The 17,936-nt window shown below is 47.5% G+C and overlaps 1 protein-coding gene across 3 annotated transcripts in view; it reads right to left on the reverse strand.

Annotated features, from left to right (window-relative positions):
* The window catches only part of HDAC10 (histone deacetylase 10), a 527,678-nt gene that overhangs the window by 482,011 nt on the left and 27,731 nt on the right, over positions 1–17,936 (reverse strand). For all 3 annotated transcript variants that reach the window (XM_078656727.1, XM_078656714.1, XM_078656722.1), the window contains exon 2: positions 5,314–5,403. The gene's annotated coding sequence lies outside the window, so the exon portion shown is untranslated. The remainder of the gene's footprint in view (positions 1–5,313; positions 5,404–17,936) is intronic.

The following is a 17,936-nucleotide window of genomic DNA, read 5'->3' on the forward strand; positions in this document are numbered from 1 at the left end:
CCTCCATAATGGCGGCGATCCAAACATTGGGCACCAACCTGGAGACGAAAATAGACAAAATTTCCATAGAAGTGAACCTACTCCAGACGGACCTTGGCAAGACTACGGAGAGATCCAAAGCCAACGAATCTGAGATAAAGGCACTTCAAACCTCCTCGAATACGTTGGAAAAACGGGTTAGCGAACTGGTACACCAACACCGGCAAATGGCCCTTAGGCTCGAGGATCAGGAAGGGTGGGCCCGTCTGAGTAATATTCGAGTGGTAGGAGTGCCGGAGGGGACGGAGGGGCCCAGCGTTGAGCTGTTTCTGGAGGACCTCATCCTCACCCATCTAAAGCCAAGGCGCCTGTCCAATATTTTCACAGTGGAGCGAGCTCATCGTGTGCCGGTCCCTAAACCTAAGCTGGGGGCGCCGCCCAGGACTATCATCACGTAAATCTAAAACTATAGGGACCGCGACGCCATCCTTCAGCGGCAAGGCAAAAGGGCGACCTACACTATGAAGGAGCCACGATCCGTTTCTTCCCGGACTTCACACTCCAAGTCCAGCGGGAAAGGCGCTCCTTCGCGGGCGTGAAGGCAGCACTCCGTGAACGGGGAATCAAGTACATGATGTTCTTTCCGGCCAAACTGAAGGTCATCGCGGGAGGCGAATCCCTGTTTTTCTCCTCGCCATTGGAGGTTCAGAACAGGCTGGACAGAGAATCGCCACACGAGCAGGAACAACCGGAGGGCGGAACCTGGAGGATAATCAGGTCGCCTCTCCGGGATACACGGCTGGAAGGTTGGAAGTGGACGTCCAGAGCCAGCGTTCTTGGCAGTCCAGATCGGCCAGCCCCAAGTGGGGATCTCGCCGGGACACTGACGGTCGCTGAGGACAATAAACACAGGATATGGACCCTGCCGAACTGTAATGTATAACTTGTGTATTGGGGGACCGCTAACACAGGACGGTCGGCGAGCTGAGCACTCTTATGCCTAGTATTTAACTGTTTATTAGAGTGTGTCTTGGGTACAGCAATGTTATGCAAGTGGGGGGGCAGACGTGGGCGGCGGCTGGATTTGGGGCCGGCGCACTCTTCCCCTTCAGGAGTTTTCGCGGGAAGGGGCAGTTTCCTCACTCCCAGGTTGGGCGAAAGGCGCTCTGCTAATTGGGGTTGTGGGTAGTTTGAAGCCTACGGAGCAGGGAAGCAGGGAGGGGGGAGTTGTGGTTGGGAGGGGTAAGTCTTTCTGGGACGGGGGAAATTTGGGACCTGCTGTTGGGGATGGGGGAAACTTTGGAATGGTCACATCAGAAATGTATGGATACACATGGGCAAGATGTCAGGAATTACAGGGCTGTTTTTCCAGTAAAGAGTGTGCATTGCTAAGAAGTGGGATAAAAGCCTCACGATTTTGAGCTGGAACGTCAACGGACTGGGGGACAAGCTTAAAAGGACCATTGTTCTACAGTTTGTTAAACGACACCTCCCGGATGTGGTACTCCTGCAGGAGACGCATCTATTGTAAAACACATGCCACGCGCTGAACCGGTGGGGATACTCCTTGGCGGTGCATGCTGGCTTCACCTCCGGATCCCGAGGGGTGGGAATCCTGCTCCGTCGTAACTTTCCCCTAGTTATTGATTACACGGATACTGACCCTCTAGGGCGCTATGCGGCCATCTCGGGGAGATGGGAGGGTCGCAGGATAAATCTAGTCACGACTTACATCCCACCTGGTCTCCAAACCCAACCATATCAGGATCTGGGCAAGTTATTCCTTTCTCTTCTGGAGGGGCACCTTCTGGTGGGGGGCGATTTTAACGCTGTGGTCTCTGGGGCACTTGATAGGCACCCCTCCAAGGATATACCAACGGGTCATATGTGGCTAGCTGATTTCAGCGAGGCATTTGGTCTTACTGATCTCTGGCGTCTCCGTCACCAGACTGACACGCAATACACTTTCTTTTCTGGCCCACACCGTTCATTCTCCCGCATGGACTACATATTAGCACCTTTGCAGCATGACACTACAATCCATGAAATCACACACCCAGCAAGGGGTATCTCGGACCACTCACCGTTGCTTGCCCACCTCACAGTCGGGGACAGACAAGAGGGTTCCATAGCGCCGATCAATGCTTGGTATCTTCGTAGCGAAGACATGAGGAAGACGCTTACTCTCTCGATTGACCGCTATTTTGAGAGTAACGATGGTACAGAAGCTTCATCAGTGGTACTGTGGGAGTCCTTCAAGACCGTGCTTAGAGGGGAGGCTCTTTCGGCGATCGCTGGCCGCCGCAGGGAACGGGAGGCGCAAATGGTTAATATGGAGAGAGACCTTCTTGCGCTTGAAACGGCGGCACAAAATGATGGTGACCCAGGGACAGTCCACCAGATGCAACTCAAAGCGGCGGAATAGACTCGGTTTCCTTCTTGACTAACATCAGTCTGCCCACCCTCTCGGAGGCTGAGCGGGACACCTTGGAGGCGCCGCTCACCATAGAAGAGCTGGGCCGGGCAATTAGGGACCTTCGGCCGGGGAAAGCCCTTGGGCCTAATGGTCTGCCGATCGAGCTGTACAAGCTCAAACCAGATGGCCTTAGTCCATATTTGAAACGTATGTTCGAGGAGGGCAGGGAGAAGGGTATTCTACCGCGAGACCAGCGCATTGCCATAATGGTGGCCATCCCAAAAGAGGGGAAACCGAGAGATTCCTGTGCCTCTTACAAGCCCATATCTTTATTAAACGCAGAGCCCAAAATCTTGGCCAAGGTCCTCGCCAACAGGCTCAAACCTGTCCTGCCTGCTCTGGTCCACCTGGACCAGTCGGACTTTATGCCCCACCGCAACACAGCGCTCAATCTCCGTCGGCTTCACAGAGTGCTGGGACGCTGTCACACCATCCAGGAGGATGCGATTGTGGTGTCACTTGACGCCGCAATGGCATTCGACACGCTTGAATGGCCCTACATGATGGCGGTCCTTCAGAAACTGGGCTTCAGACCCAGCTTCATTGGGTGGGTGCGTCTCCTTTACTCTGAGCCCCTGGCCCAGATCTCGGTCATAACAAACCTCTGAGGTGTTTGCTCTTGGGAGAGGGACACGACAGGGGTGTCCCCTCTCACCCCTGCTTTTTGCCCTGTCGCTGGAGCCCCTTGCTGCCTGGATCAGGCAAGATCTCTCCCTGAAGGGGATACGCTGGGCTGATGGGTGGGAGGACAGGATTTCGCTTTATGCGGACGATATCCTACTATACCTCACGAGACCTCGTAAGTCCCTCATAGTAGCCATGGACATCTTCACCAGTTTCGGGAGAAACTCAGAATATAGTATCAACTGGGGCAAGTCCACACTATGTCCTACAAGGAGACCCTCCGACAGTCCCCCGAAACTGCCCGATTAAAGTGGCCACGGAGGGGTTCCGGTACCTTGGAATTTTTATCTCTAAAGAGAAGGCCACCAGGTATGAGAGGAATCTCCTGCCGCCCCTGCAGCGGTTTAATAGGGACTCTGCCTCCTGGCAGAAGATCCCCCTGTCCCGGCGCTCTTCAAAATGATGGCAACGCCGAGATTCTTATACGCCCTACAAAACTACCCGGACTTGGTCCCGCACTCATATTTCGCGTCCATTGAAGCCACACAGAGAGAGCTGCTGCTATGGTCTGGGACGCCTCGCATATCCCTTCAAAAATTGACCCTGGGGTGGTTTGACGGTGGCATAGCGCTCCTGGATATCTGAAAGTATTATTGGGCTGCACATCTCTCGGCCATCAATCAGGGCACATACTGCGACGGGAATGCTCGTGGATATGGAATGGACTGTGTGGCTCGTGCCGGGCGGGAACTTTGAGGCGGCGCTCTACTCTAGGCCTGGTAGGTACCCACTCACTGGGTCCACGCAGCACTCAGTTCAGCTATGGCACATTGTACAGCGCAAACTGGGATGGGCCAACACCCTTACGATGGCTGTGGGTCTCAGAGAGGCTGGGCCCCCTGGGTCGCACTAAAGGGTTCCGTAACTGGGACCTCATTGGAATTTCTCGCATTAAAGACTTATGGGGCCCGGATGGAGTAGTGTCCTTTGCCTCACTCCAACGCACTTACGAACTAGCGCACACAGAGCATTTCCGATATCTGCAGGTCAGGCACTCCCTTCAGACGAACATCCCCTCAGGGACCCAGTCCCCAGACTCCTCCCCCATGGAGGATAGACTCCTAGATGGCCCCATCCCTCAACATGCCATAACACTCACGTACAAAAAAATTAAACAACTCTCCAGACCTGTTGCTGCCCCCCAAAGGGAAGTGGGAGGCTGACGGTTTAGAAATAGATGAGGAGGAGTGGAGGAATACGCTTGCTTCCCCTAAGGAAGTTGCCATATTGGCTAGACTCAGATTAAACCAGCTAAAAATTCTCTACCGAGTATATGTCTCCAGGACTAGACTGCAGCGGATGGGCCGTAGTGAGGATGGGCTCTGTAGGAGGGGGTGTGGGGAGGTAGGGACCTACTTCCATATACTGTGGGAATGCCCTGTGCTGCTGAAGTATTGGAACCGGGTGACTCGCTGTATGCAAGAGGTGTGGGGGTTGGAGCTGCGACTGGAAGCAAAGAGGTGCCTGCTGAACATTTGGGAACCCAAAGATCTGCCACCTCGAGGGAGGCTATGGGCGACGTTGGGATTTGCAATCGCAAAACAGAACATAGCTAGGTTGTGGGGGGCAGCGGTGCCTCCGAAATTGGGCTCCTGGAAGGCGAATATTGACTGGTGCATGCTCCATGAGAAAACGGTGTACGTGGCACGTGGATGCCCCCGGAAATGGATTGAAGTGTGGTCCAACTGGAACGAGTATAGAGGCCACATATGTGAGCCCCCCCAAATTGCCCTGGTTGACGAACCGCTCGTACTGTGAAATGTACTATGATTCACTGTTACGAATATTCTTATAGCATAAATGCCTTGTATGCTTTGTGATTTCCCAAGATGCACATGTGACTTATGTACCTTGACTGGGATGACCACCACCTTTTCTGTGTTGTTAATAAAAAGAATTAAAAAAAAAAAAAAAAAAAAAAAAAAAGAACATTGCCTGAGGCTGCATTGAACATTCCATGACCCCGACAGGTACCTTCCTGCCAATCAGCCTGGAACAGTGTTGAACATTCTAGGGACCCCGGCAGGGGCCTTCCTGCAATTAAAATCACGTGACTCAGCATCTGCAACTTCCCATGTTTTTCCTCCTTCAAGTGCCTTAAAAGTAGCCAGCAGCACTTTCAATAGTCCACCATAGCCCATTAGTGTTGCTTGTTCTCCCTGCTGACCATTCACCTGTTTCCTCTAACTGGCTCCTCTCCTGACGTTGTTCCAGCTTCCCCAGCGATCCGTTGCAGTCTCTAGCTACCGGCTGAACCACGATCTCTGAAAAAAGAAGAAAAAGATTAAAAGAGAAATCAAGAACAACCCAGCTTCACTGTATTCTCGTTCACAATCGATAAATGCATATATTGAAATGCTCCAGGCTTAGTAGCCTTCCTGAACAATTCCTTTGCAAGGCAATATCCTAAGCACAACATCTAATCTCCTCTGACAGGGTTCTGTCAGAACACAGCTATTTTCTGGACACCCCTCAAATGTCTGCGCTATACATTGGCTGGCTGTCCCCAGGGATTTTAATATTGCCTAAATAAATCTACTCCTTACAACACTGAGTCATATACCAGTTACAAAGGGCAGAGTCAGGAACTAATTTTTTCTGAGTCTTGACATCCGCTCGAACCTTAGCAAGATTTCAACCTCCAATTAAGTGAGTTCAGAAGACTCAATCATCGGTAGGACAGTGCCCTGCAGATGCTTGTTTTAAGGTATGGTCACAACTAATGGGATACACAGTAGTACAAGCGGAAAAAAAGACGATTGTGCGCTCACCTATTTGTTTGTGCCTTACAGGTACTCCTTAACTGGTGCACCACAAGATCAGAGGCGGGCCCTTGCGAGGTTCACTACAGTCGCCTCAGAGGAGAACCACATAATCTTGTCTTTTCAACCCCAACCCCTTTTCCCCCAAGGGTACCGTGGGAGAAACAGTGTTATATCCCGGCCTGAACACAGGCCCCTAGGAGGAATCCAGTGATTTAGCATCATCCTGTCTGAACCACCTGGGATTCAGGTGAGTGGCTTATTACAGAGAAGACCAAGCCACAACAACAGTGTTCCCTTTGGGCGACGTCGTGTCAGACCTTGATCAAGTCACCACTGATGACTTGGCCCAAGCCCTAGCCGTAGACAGGACTAATCCATGCAATCTAGCAGGGGTAGTTCAACAACTGCAGATAGAAATAAATAGGTTAAAGATTACAAATTTCACACTTCAAGAGGAGTTACAAAATTGTAAGGTACAGTTTACAGAATGGCGTGATGCTCAGCCAAAATCAACTTGTCTAGTTTTAGCTTCCCCAACGTTTGGAGAACCTTTCCACAAGGTTGCCTCTCCACTCGCAGATCAGAATCTGCATGTAACGGTCGCCACAACTAATTCAGTGCCCTTAGCCCTCCAGAATGCTTTCATGATGCAAGCACTAAATCTGCAGCCTTCTTGAGTCCGTGCCAATTACAATTCTTATGTAAACCCTAGGTTTTTCCCAATGACGTCACCAACATAGCCTTTATAATTTCCCATTTAGGAAGAGTGGCGGTCAATTGGACTATTCCCCTGGTTGAGAATAATTACCCTATTATATATAATTACCCTGCTTTCAAGGCAGACATCACTAAGCTGCTTGCTAAACACATGTATTCAGTCACGCGACAATTAGCTGCTACATCTTCGGCAGGTATCTAAAGATCTGTTAACCTACATAACTACATTCAATCGTTTAGTAGCCGAAACACGCTGGCCAGAAGAAAAAAAAAAAAAAAGAAGAAGTCTCTTAACTGGCGATAAAAAAGAGATATATCTCAAAGATTCCTGATCACATATCGTGGACCTCCTGGAGGATTGATCAGAATTTATTGACCTGGTGGTCAAATTAGACCATGAATTAGAGGAACGAAAAGGAGGCAAAACCGGTCACGATTCTAGGATAGTTGTTCTTAAGACAGAAAAGAAAGAATCAGATAATAAGGTACAAGAGGGTGAACCAATGCAAATTGGAGGCATAATAGGTCCCTTGTCTACTAAACCAGTGTCTTTATTGCGGTAAGGGCAGATACTTTGCCCGGGAATGTACTAACAAACCTAAGAAGAACACAAATTCGACCAGTATGAAGAATTCTAATCAGGAACAGGGAAACCAGAGCTCTTGTCGGGAAACGAGATCATCTCATCGAGAGCAATGACTCAGATCTCGCAATATCTCACCAGTGTAGGGAGCAGAGTCCCTCGCCATCTGACCATTAGGGTGACAGTGGTATTAGAAGCCCAACAGAGCCATGTATTACCTATGCCTATAGATTCCAGAGCAACCACTTTGATCAGTGGATGGTTCAGAACTGTTCTCACGCTTAATTTACTTCCAAACCGAGGCCGTAACTCTAGTCTGCGAAAACGGGGGCATGGTGAAACTAGTTTTTCAATTAATTGTCACTCCCACATTAGGGATAATCCTGGGCATACCTTGGTTGGAATATCACAACCCGAAAATAGATTGGGTATTTCGCAGAGTTACGTTAGACTCCCCTCTGTGTACCCCCACCTATTAACAAGAATCTTAAGAGATTTAAACACGTTTACACTGCGTCCTTACTGAGGAAAAAGTTGTCCCAGGACTACAAGGAATATTATGTTTTGATTCTATCAAGGATACTCAATTGCCCCCACATAGGCCATATGATTGTCGAATATATCTTTAACCCAGGGCCACTCTTCCTTGTAGCGGAGTCCATGCTTGACGGAGTCTGAGACTCAATACTTAAGGAAATATTTGGATGACTTATTGGAGATAGGGTTTATTCATCATTCCACCTCCCCAGCCTCCTTGCCATTATTCCTTGTGTCAAAAAAGAATGGGGATCTGCAGGGCATGTGTGGACTATAGGGCTATCAGCAAGGTCACTATCAAATATCAATATCCCCTTCTGTTAATTCCAGTCTTTTTTTTTTTTTTGTTGAAAAAACCTTTATTGTGGCATAAGGCAGATACAATCACAGGCTAGCAAAAACACAGCCGGCCATAATCACAGAGACGGTCAATGCAAATCAAGAAGTCAAAACACATACCTCCCGCCTCCAAAAGTCCACCTCAACACCCAGGATACTGTTGCACCATAACGGCACCAGGATAAGAGAGGTTTTGTTTTCGTTTTTTAAGGGGGTTCAGAGATAAAGCAGGATCCGACATCATACAATCTAGTAGCACCAGAGCTAGGGGACATCATAAATCAGGATATGCACATTTGGGACCACTGCAGGCGGGGCGCAGACACTAACGCGCACTAAACAGGATAGACAACAAACAGCACATTACGCCCTCCAATGCAGCACAAGACCGCCATACCTGAAACGGGAAATTATTAGAACATCCCCCATATTGGCTTGAGACAAAAGAACAGCCGGTAAACTACTTACTACTCGGAATCCCAAAAGTAAAAAAAGAAAGAGAGAAAAAAGAAACCCAAGCAAAGCAAGAGAGAAAAAGAGGCCCTAGAAACTGAAAAAGGAAAAAGAAAAACAGAGAATACTCCCCACCCTGCACCCCTGCCTCCGGCTACGGCCTCCCCCTCAGCAGTGTGCCTGTCGCCCGCTGTATGAACCCGAGATTTAGAAGAAAGAGAAAAGAAACAACCACCCGTCCAGACTAAAAAGAACCCAAGCGAGGGAAGGAAAGAAAGAAAAAACGGGAGGGGAGCCCTCTAACAGTCCCCCGGCCTCTCCCTCTGCTAATATCGTAGACGGACAGAATGTAAAACACCTTCGCCCAAAGCAATACAATAGGTCAGTGCACTAGGCACAGGAGCAGCCCAACATGGCAACAATATGGACAGTATGTCACACATCCCACATGAATCCGCAAGCAGGAAGCATCGAAACGGAGGAAACATCGTCTACCCTTGTTCTGTCCCGCACATACTACGATGGCCCATCAAATTGTCCCACTCCAAATCAGCAAACGTAAGGAAGAGGAATATTGGAGCAAGTCCAGATAGCAGCAAGTCTGTAGTGCTGCGCTGCGATCGGACCCCATCCGAGCCCGCTGCCCGCCAGCGCGAATGATCAACCTGTCGCAACAACATGACTGCCACATCGCAATCAGCAAAGCAGAGCAGGGAAAAAGTGTCGCAGAATGAAAACGTGGTCGGAGCAGAATCGAAGACACCAACAGCATGGTGTGGAAAGAATGCCATCGCTCAGTTCCAAGCAGGAGCCCACGGATAGTTTTATATCACGAATGTCACAAACTGGGGATCTCTCGAGAGCCCGCGTACAGAAGTTCAGGATATCAGCGCAGGCGCCATATTGTCGCGTCTGGGTAAGAAGTGAAACATACCACTGTGCGCCCACAAACCACTCGGGCTCAATAGTTCCACCACAAAGTCAATACCATCCAGCATATCACACAGTGAACGGACATCCTGCTCCAAGGTATCGTGAAGGACAGCTAGGGCAGCCAGGAGATCACCAAGACGAAGTTACGCTCCATGTCCTCTTTGTTAAAGCTCCCGTCCTCCACAGGATGGAAAACAGGTCAGGACTCGGTAGCACGGATACAGCACTATGCCCCCCTCACTACGTTCCGAGGGAGCACCATCATAGATTGGGGCCGGGGCACGAACAGCAGGGCATCAGGCGTCATGGAAGCACAAGCCGGGCACCCAAACAGAGGAAACATGGCCAAAACACAGCCGCCGGGGGATTCCGTGTTATCAATCGCGGCCGGGCACAAATTCGGGATTCTCCCGCAAGTAGCGGGACAGGAATGACCACGGTCCTCGGCGGCAAGCGAGAAATGTCCAAAAAAGGGGGACAAACGACCCAGGGAAATCAGGAAGGGGCGATCTCCAGCTCATGCCCCCAATCAGACAGGTAAGCGATCCGAAAATCGGCCGGTCCGAAGCAATCCGGAACCGACCGGCCCCTCACTGTGGCCGGTGGCCGTTGTTGTTGAATTAATGGCCGGCCCCGCAGTTAGACGAGGTCCCGGTCTTAAAGCTGCCCCAGGCCGCAAACGCCGCCGTCCGTTTCTCCCCGTGTGGAGGGGGTAGAAAACCCGGGGACGCTCCATCGAGCACCGGAGCCGCTCCTGCGCCCGTGTGCGCACTTTGTGAAACAGGACATCAGGCCGAAGGCGCCTCCAGGAGGAGATGGTACACGGAGCCGGGGGACTGGGCGGCCATCTTCGATGCCGGCTTGGCTCCTCCTTCCGTTAATTCCAGTCTTACTTGACCAAGTCAGAAACCATATCTATACAAAGCTAGACATACGCGGAGTATACCATATAATCCAAATAAAGGCGCGGGAAGAAAGGGAAACTGCTTTTAGAACAAAATTCGGACTACTTGAGTATACAGTGATGCCCTTTTGGCTATGTAATGCCCCCGGCGGCATTTCAATAGTTTATCAACAAAGTTCTCTGAGAATTTCTGGATGTGTGCGTTATTGTCTATATTGACAAGATACTGATTTATTCCAACTCTAAACAAGATCATGTGCAACGCATACGTTCAATCCTACAACTCAAAGAAAATTACCTATTTGCAAAATTGAAATCAATTTCCTTCTGTATGTCATTATTACAATTTTTAGGTTACCACCCATCACTTTCTAGAATCCCTATGGATCACAAAAAGGTAGAAGCAATTTTCACACTTTTTAGGGATTGTGGTGCCCATCAAACACTTATTACGAGAAGGTCAAGCATTTAATTGGTCTCCAGCGGCTGACCAGGCGTTGGCCATCCTGAAAGATAAATTCACCACAGCAACAATACTCCGAAATGCAGACCCTCTTCTACATGGAGGCCAACACTTTGCGGATTGCAGTGAAGGAGTTCTATCGTAAAGGGCCCAAAAACTGGTCATTTACATCCCATAGCCTTTTATTTTAAGAAACTCCTTCCGTCACAGCATAACTAGAAGGTCGCTGTAAGAGCCCCTAGCCATTAAATTAGTCTTCACCAAGTGGCGACATTACCTCCAAGGAGCCAAACACATGGTCACAATGTTTGCTACCCATAACAACTTACAATTCTTCAGTTCTGTCAAGGCAATGACTCCACGCCAAATGCGGTTGCTCATTAACTTCGATTTTACTATCACATATTGCCCAGGAGCCAAACAAATTCAGTCAGACACTCTATCTAGACTAGGTCATACCAACGCCCTGGGCCCTTCACCTGACCCCCTCAGTATTATTCCTATGGAAAGACTATTCGCAGTCCCAGAATTTCATGAAAGACATACAGAACGAACATCAAAAATTAGTTTGTCATGTCTGGGCACAAAATTCAAAACAGATTATAAAGATAATTTCCTCATTTACAATGAAAAACTCTTCGGTTCCCACAGACCAGTTACAACACTAGGTAATTCAATGGAATCATGAATCTACTTTGGCTTTTACTTTTGATTCGTTTGAGCAAGAAACACTTTCTTTTTGCTAAAATCTGCAGATTGTGCATTAGATTAAGGAATTATGTGGCAAGTCCGGCAAATCCATAATAATGCGAAAAAGGCTGTGGCCGCAGAATCATACAATTCTAGTGGTCCTGATTATAGCATGGTTTTTGTTGTAGCAATGCCCTGATTTTGCCACCTTTTTGTAAATATACATACTAGGGAAGTGGTAGTTCCACAGTTGGAATACACTTTTGAGTCTGTGCACGCCTGCAAACTTGCATGTTTATGGGTTTGCACCAACTCTTCCCACCCTGCGAAAGGTTGGAAATGTACCCTTGCCAAAAGGCAGAAGTAAACGTTTTGCTATGGTCGGAAACAGAAGTTATGGGGAACGTGAACTTGCAAATGCTTGTAGATTCTCAAATGTGCAAAAATACACATGCATATTGTTGATGCTAAAATGCTGGTTTCAAGCATTTTTTAGGAGCATGGTTCACAGGCCTATTTCTGTAAATTCTCGGAATTCTTGAAAGTCATAACTGAACTAAAGCGAGCTGCCCTTTTGTGACTTTCTTCATAAACTGGGCCCTAAATGATAGTCACGACCATTTGTTTTTATTATAAATATATATTATATGGCTCACTTTACTGTGATTGACATCATGCTGATCTTTCACAAGGAGTACATTACTACACAAAGTAGTTTCATTCAGTGCCAGGAACTAATGTGGCAATATTCTTGAACAAAAAGTTTATCCTTTTAGCCAAAGTTTTTGTTTCTTTGTTGAGGGCCCACCAGCTTCTACAACAATAAAGTGTAACAAACACTATGTCAATACAAAACACGCATTGACAAAAACAAAAATGTGGCAATCAGTGCCAGACCTATTGTATTTGCCAATGCTTGTTTATTTCCCCATAATCTTGCCAAAACTGTTTTTACACTTATTTTTATTCTTTGGAAACATTACAATGGAAAAGTTCTCTGCATGGTAAGTGACGGTCCCCCCCACCCACCTCCCCTCCTCCCCCGCCTGGGGTGCCCAACGGTACGAATGTCTAAATCCCTATGTCTGATTTTTGTTGTCATAGGCAAACACAGATCACGCATGTGCTCCAAGTCTCACGGATTGCGGTCTGGTTGGATTCGGGATGGGTGCCGAAAGTAATACCCTCATAGTGGTGAAAGGAGTTAAGCAGAACGAGTGCGGTGGTAGCTGCATACCGTGTAGTGAGCAGTAGCAGTGAACAGGTCCTTTTTAAACCTGTGTCAATGGAGTGAGGTCTACAGGCTTGCTCATTTTTAAGTTCCAGTGCTGCGTGCTTAACTCAACCCTTGGCTACATCGGTTTGGTGTGTAGTGCTGCTCATGAGTGGTGTCTCTGTGCTGGGTATATATGTGCTTGGGAAGGGTACAATACACAGATAACGCAATATTGTGCAGTGCATTCATGCTGGGTGTATGTGAACCTAAGAGTAGTATAGTACAGTACTTGAAAGATGCAGTGCGTGCATGTTAAATGCATGTGTTGGATGTTTGGGTGCCTATGAGGGTACAGTGCCTGAAAGATACACTGCTATCTAGCGAGTGTAGGCTATACATTAGAGTAGTCATGCATTTGAATGGTACAATACATGGAGGGCCCTGGGTTCCATCTGGGAGACCCAGGCCTGCATGATGAAACATGAGAGGAGGTGGAGGAATCGCCTCCAGATTTGTGTGTTGCTGCATTCCTGTAAGTTGGCTGGGACACCTTATGTGTTCTTCGATTCAGTGAGAGGTCAAAAGAAAGGGGCCTGGTCACATTTCAGGAAGGAGATGGGGCTGATAAGAGAATCATAAATCGTAGGGGTGGGGTCCTGGGCTAACCTTTTGATTTACATTATCGCTGTGGCTGATATGCAAGTGCGAACTTCAGTCACTCCCATGGCCTGTGTTGTGGGGCTATCAATTCTGGAGTCGCTCCTGCTGTGACAGACTTTTTTCAACAGGGCAGAGGAGTAAGCACTTCAAAGGAAGCGCACCCCCAAAATAAACTTCAAAGACTCAGACTCTACATTACATTTGGTGTCTGGACAGACTATAAAAAGGGGGTTTGAGACCCCAAAAATTGTCAACTGCCAAGCAGCCAGGTGGGCTATGCGAGTAGGGGAAGCTCTGCATGACTTCTGCCAGTGACCAGGACCGGGGCCAAACCCTGCTAGTCCCCCTGCTGGGTGAGAGGACATCAACCAGGGAATCCGAGATCAACTGACTTGTAGCTTGCAGCACCATGGCTTGCCAAGACCAGTGTGCCCTGTGAGGAAGAGGATAATGTTGGAGGGAGGGAAGTGTAGTGGGGAATACTGTTGAGTGGCCACCCATTGAGAGGTGTGATGAAACAGCTGCTACACCAATCATCTCGTTGACCGTGTGCAGGACAAAATTGGCAATCCCCGTATACCGGGGAGGGCTGCAGTGAAGTGAACCAAGTGAAGGATGTGCTAACTGGGCTGGAGCACATGTGCTACTAAGGATCACAACCCTGTATGTCAGGAGGGGCTGCAGCAACATTAACTTTCTGAAATGCTTTATCCCACTTCCAGTTTTTTGTATACCTTTTTTTTTTAAGCAAAGAATCATCATTCTTGCTTTCAGGCTTCTGAGAGTAGTTCCACCTAATCAGAGAGCATTCGGGGAGCATTACAGGTAGCCTCAAATTCTTAAACTTTGCAAACGTGTGTACACCATTTTATACAAGAACCATTGCAAGTAGTGCAAACCAAGCTCACAGCATCTCCTTAGAGCACTCAACCTAGCAACAACCATTTTGTATTAATAAACCATAAGCAGAGATTTAAACAACAACATGAACATATGGATACAAATACTACTTTAACTGCAGACAATTTTTTTCCAAAAATCCATAATGTGGTACTGTAAAATGGAAGCCAAAGTGCTGCGAGGTTGGGCCTACTACTACTAAAGACAAAATATAAATGAAAACTTAATATCATTGACACCTAACAATATATGTCCTGGGTGTCGAGCAATAGGACTTCCTCACCCATGGACACTCTTGGTCACCTGAGAGATAGCTCTGGTTTTGGAGTCCTGAGCATTCAATTTGGTTGTCTGGGCACCGTTTGTACCAAAGATTGTATGAGTCAGAGCCTGAACCTTCCATTTGCCTGCACAAATCTGCAACGTTGACAGGCATTGTGAAGAATCTTGCAGTAACACAAAAGGCATTGGACTCCAGTATTCTCAGTCCTGCACAGGCACCAACAATAATCCCAATCAAAATCTTTGAGGCGATTCAAACCCTAAAGGATTTTACTATAAAAGTGTAACTACTGTCTTTCTCTGTGAGACATATTTGCATGCTATAGCATAACTTAGCACTGATAACACTTTATCAGCTTTTGCCTGACTCTTGCCACTGCTCTGCCACCCTTTGCCTTGGCAGGGTTTTACACAGAATCAGTTTTTAGGTCGAGCCTGGGTAGCGCATGCGCTGCTCTGTGGCATGCTGTATTGGGAGTATGGAATAGAAGCCCCACCCACTCTCCGCCCATATTTGTCATTGGCTTGTCCCATTGTCCTTCGTAAATGATGACTTCTGATTCGTTAATAGGCTCGCTAGACCCTCCTTAGTACCGCCTGGACTTCAATTGTAAGCGCCCATGAGGACTGGCCCTTTTACTGCAGTTGTTACATGGTACGTCTTTTTTAGTCTGTAAGCACTATTTTCTTTAATGAGTTGCTCCTGCTGCAGGCACGACATGCTTTCCTGCAATATTCAGCGTGTCATGCGCGCTTTCGCTTTCAGAGCAGCCCGGGACAATGGCGGGCCCTTTTTAGGTATCGCTGAGCCAGCGCATCCGCTGCTCTGCAAGACATTTAGTAAGCGGCTTTTGAAAGTGCCACCACAGGCTTTTGTTGGCCTCAAGCTTGCGTGCACGCGAGCGTGAACGTGCGCAGCCGCCATACGATCGTGATCACTTTCACTGCCGCGCGGCCAATGCTTGTTTTAATGGATGCATGTTTTTACCATATTACTTATTAGACCTGTATATCCATTCTTGTAGGTGTTGAGCGGAAGGCTAAGGCCGAAAGCTTAATTAATAAAAGTCAGTAGTCTGTAATCACAGCCCTGCATCCTGCCGGCTCCTCCAATGCAGAGCTTCACTTGCTGGCTAGGGCCTCACATGGCCACAATGGCTTATTTTGGTTAGTTAACCCCAGTGATGTCCTGATATACTTTCTCAGTGCTTTTGACTCATAATATTTTCAACAGATTAGGGCTGTATATTATTGCAGTGCAGGGACGCCACCTAGAGGCATTCTTTCCTCTTTTTAGTATCAGGTTTTTTCCAGTATAAATCTTGCTCATTCATTAAAAGATAGTGAGTCGACTAACCATAACACTTAGACAGCTGGGCATACAAAAGTTCTCGTAAGTAGAGTCAAAGAGAAAACACATTTCAGTAGTACGATACCTTTGTGGGGAGCGGCTCGGGTCATTCATCTATATGTGGAAATAAAAAAAAGCAAGAACAGCACAAAATGCATAAAAAGGTGATGTGTGGGGGGCCTTGGAAAAATGCACAAGCATTTTACCATTATATTGCAAGAATCTGCACGAAAATAATCAGACTCATGGTCATCGAAAAACGTCATTTACACTCCTGATCTCTTTAACTCACTGCCACTTAAAACGGTTTGCCTTACTTGTACAAAAGTGCATGTTGTCTGTTTTTAGAACTCTCTGTACTTACTAATGGGTTTGCTCATTATTTCAACAAACTACGCATTTTCAGAAAATAGTAATAATCACCTCATGTACTATTATTTTTAGCAATGACCTAACGTTTTGATTCTGTAAAAAACATAATTGGACAGCCCAGAATAACAAGCATTTTTTCCACACAATTACTGTATCTAGTTGGCAGCTCTGAACATATTTAACAATTCAAACACTGCACTTAAGTGCATTTATTGATTTAAAATATGCAATCAAATACACGATTGCTTACATGTTATTGGCAGCTTGGTGTCCTTTTTTGTGTAATGGTTTATCACAAATATTTGTTTGGGTGGGACTCTGAGGGTTATTTAGGAAACTTCCATACCCCACTGACACCTAGTCCCGGCCAAGCCATGAATGTAAAAGATGTTCCTGATGATCCGCAAAGAGAGCGGCTCACAGCCACTCTATTTATTTATTTATTTGGACATTTTTAAAGCGCCTGGTGACGCCAGAAGGCGTGTCCCCGCGCTATAGTAAGTGAGCAGTTGCCATCCCCCCCTTCCCAAGGTGCTACCTGCTAAAAAGGTGAGTTTTTAATTTTTTCCTGAACAGGGCCTCTGATGGCTCAAGACGGAGGTCTAGGGGCAGGGCATTCCAGCACTTGGGAGCAAGGTACCTGAAAGACCTCCCTCCCATCCGTGCCTTCCTAACTCTGGGCACCACAAGTAGTCCCGTCCGAGAGGACCGTAGATTGCGGGTAGGCTCATAGTGGGACACCAGACTCTGAAGTGGCACAGGGGCTTTGCCACTCAAAATGCGATGGCACGTAGAGAGGGCCTTAAACTCAACTCTCTTCTCCATTGGAAGCCAATGGAGAACTTGGAGAGCGGGCTTAGAGGGAGACCTTCTCGGGAGTCTTAGCACGAGCCTGGCTGCGGCATTTTGGAGCACCTGAAGGCGCCCCACTCTCAGCACGGTATCTGTCTGTTTCCAGGGGCATAATGTGTGCTGCACTTGGCCAGAGGGTGGTGCCCCCGGTTAAAGTAGACAGACCCCTGAGGGGGCCCGCCCAGCCTTTTGAAGATCTCGGATCTTTAACTATCTCTCTCTGATAGAACTATCAAATATCCTCCTCAGATCTTCCAGGCACCCCCCATGATATATATTTCCATCAAGTACCAGCTACTCCCACCTCAAAGTTACTATGGTAATTCAAACGAACGTGAATATTGAGAACACAAGACCAAAATAACCAACTAACAAGCATTGGTATAGCCAATAGGTCTCGCCTTTGGGGCCTTAAGTATTCAGTTATGCTGCACAATATGCTTGGTGCAACAACATCAACTGTTGCATGGCTAAACACTTATAAGGTCCCAAAGGCGAGACCTATTGGCTATGCCAATGCTGGTTTGAATAGGTCTCGTGTTTGAGCTATTGGCATTGTATATGACAATGCCTTTTACTTGTGTTAATTAGCAAAACAGATAACTAAAAGGCACTGTCATTTACAAGGTCAATAGCTTAAACTCTTGCAAATGCGAGACCTATTGCATTGCAAATACTTGTTCATTCTGTTGTATAGAGGCAATCACGAACACATGCCAGCCATTCCTGAAAGACAACAGCAATCATTGGCATATAGTAACCACACCTGGTAATGCATGC

This window comes from Lissotriton helveticus, chromosome 1_1, assembly GCF_964261635.1.
Source record: "Lissotriton helveticus chromosome 1_1, aLisHel1.1, whole genome shotgun sequence".
NCBI lineage: Eukaryota > Metazoa > Chordata > Amphibia > Caudata > Salamandridae > Lissotriton > Lissotriton helveticus.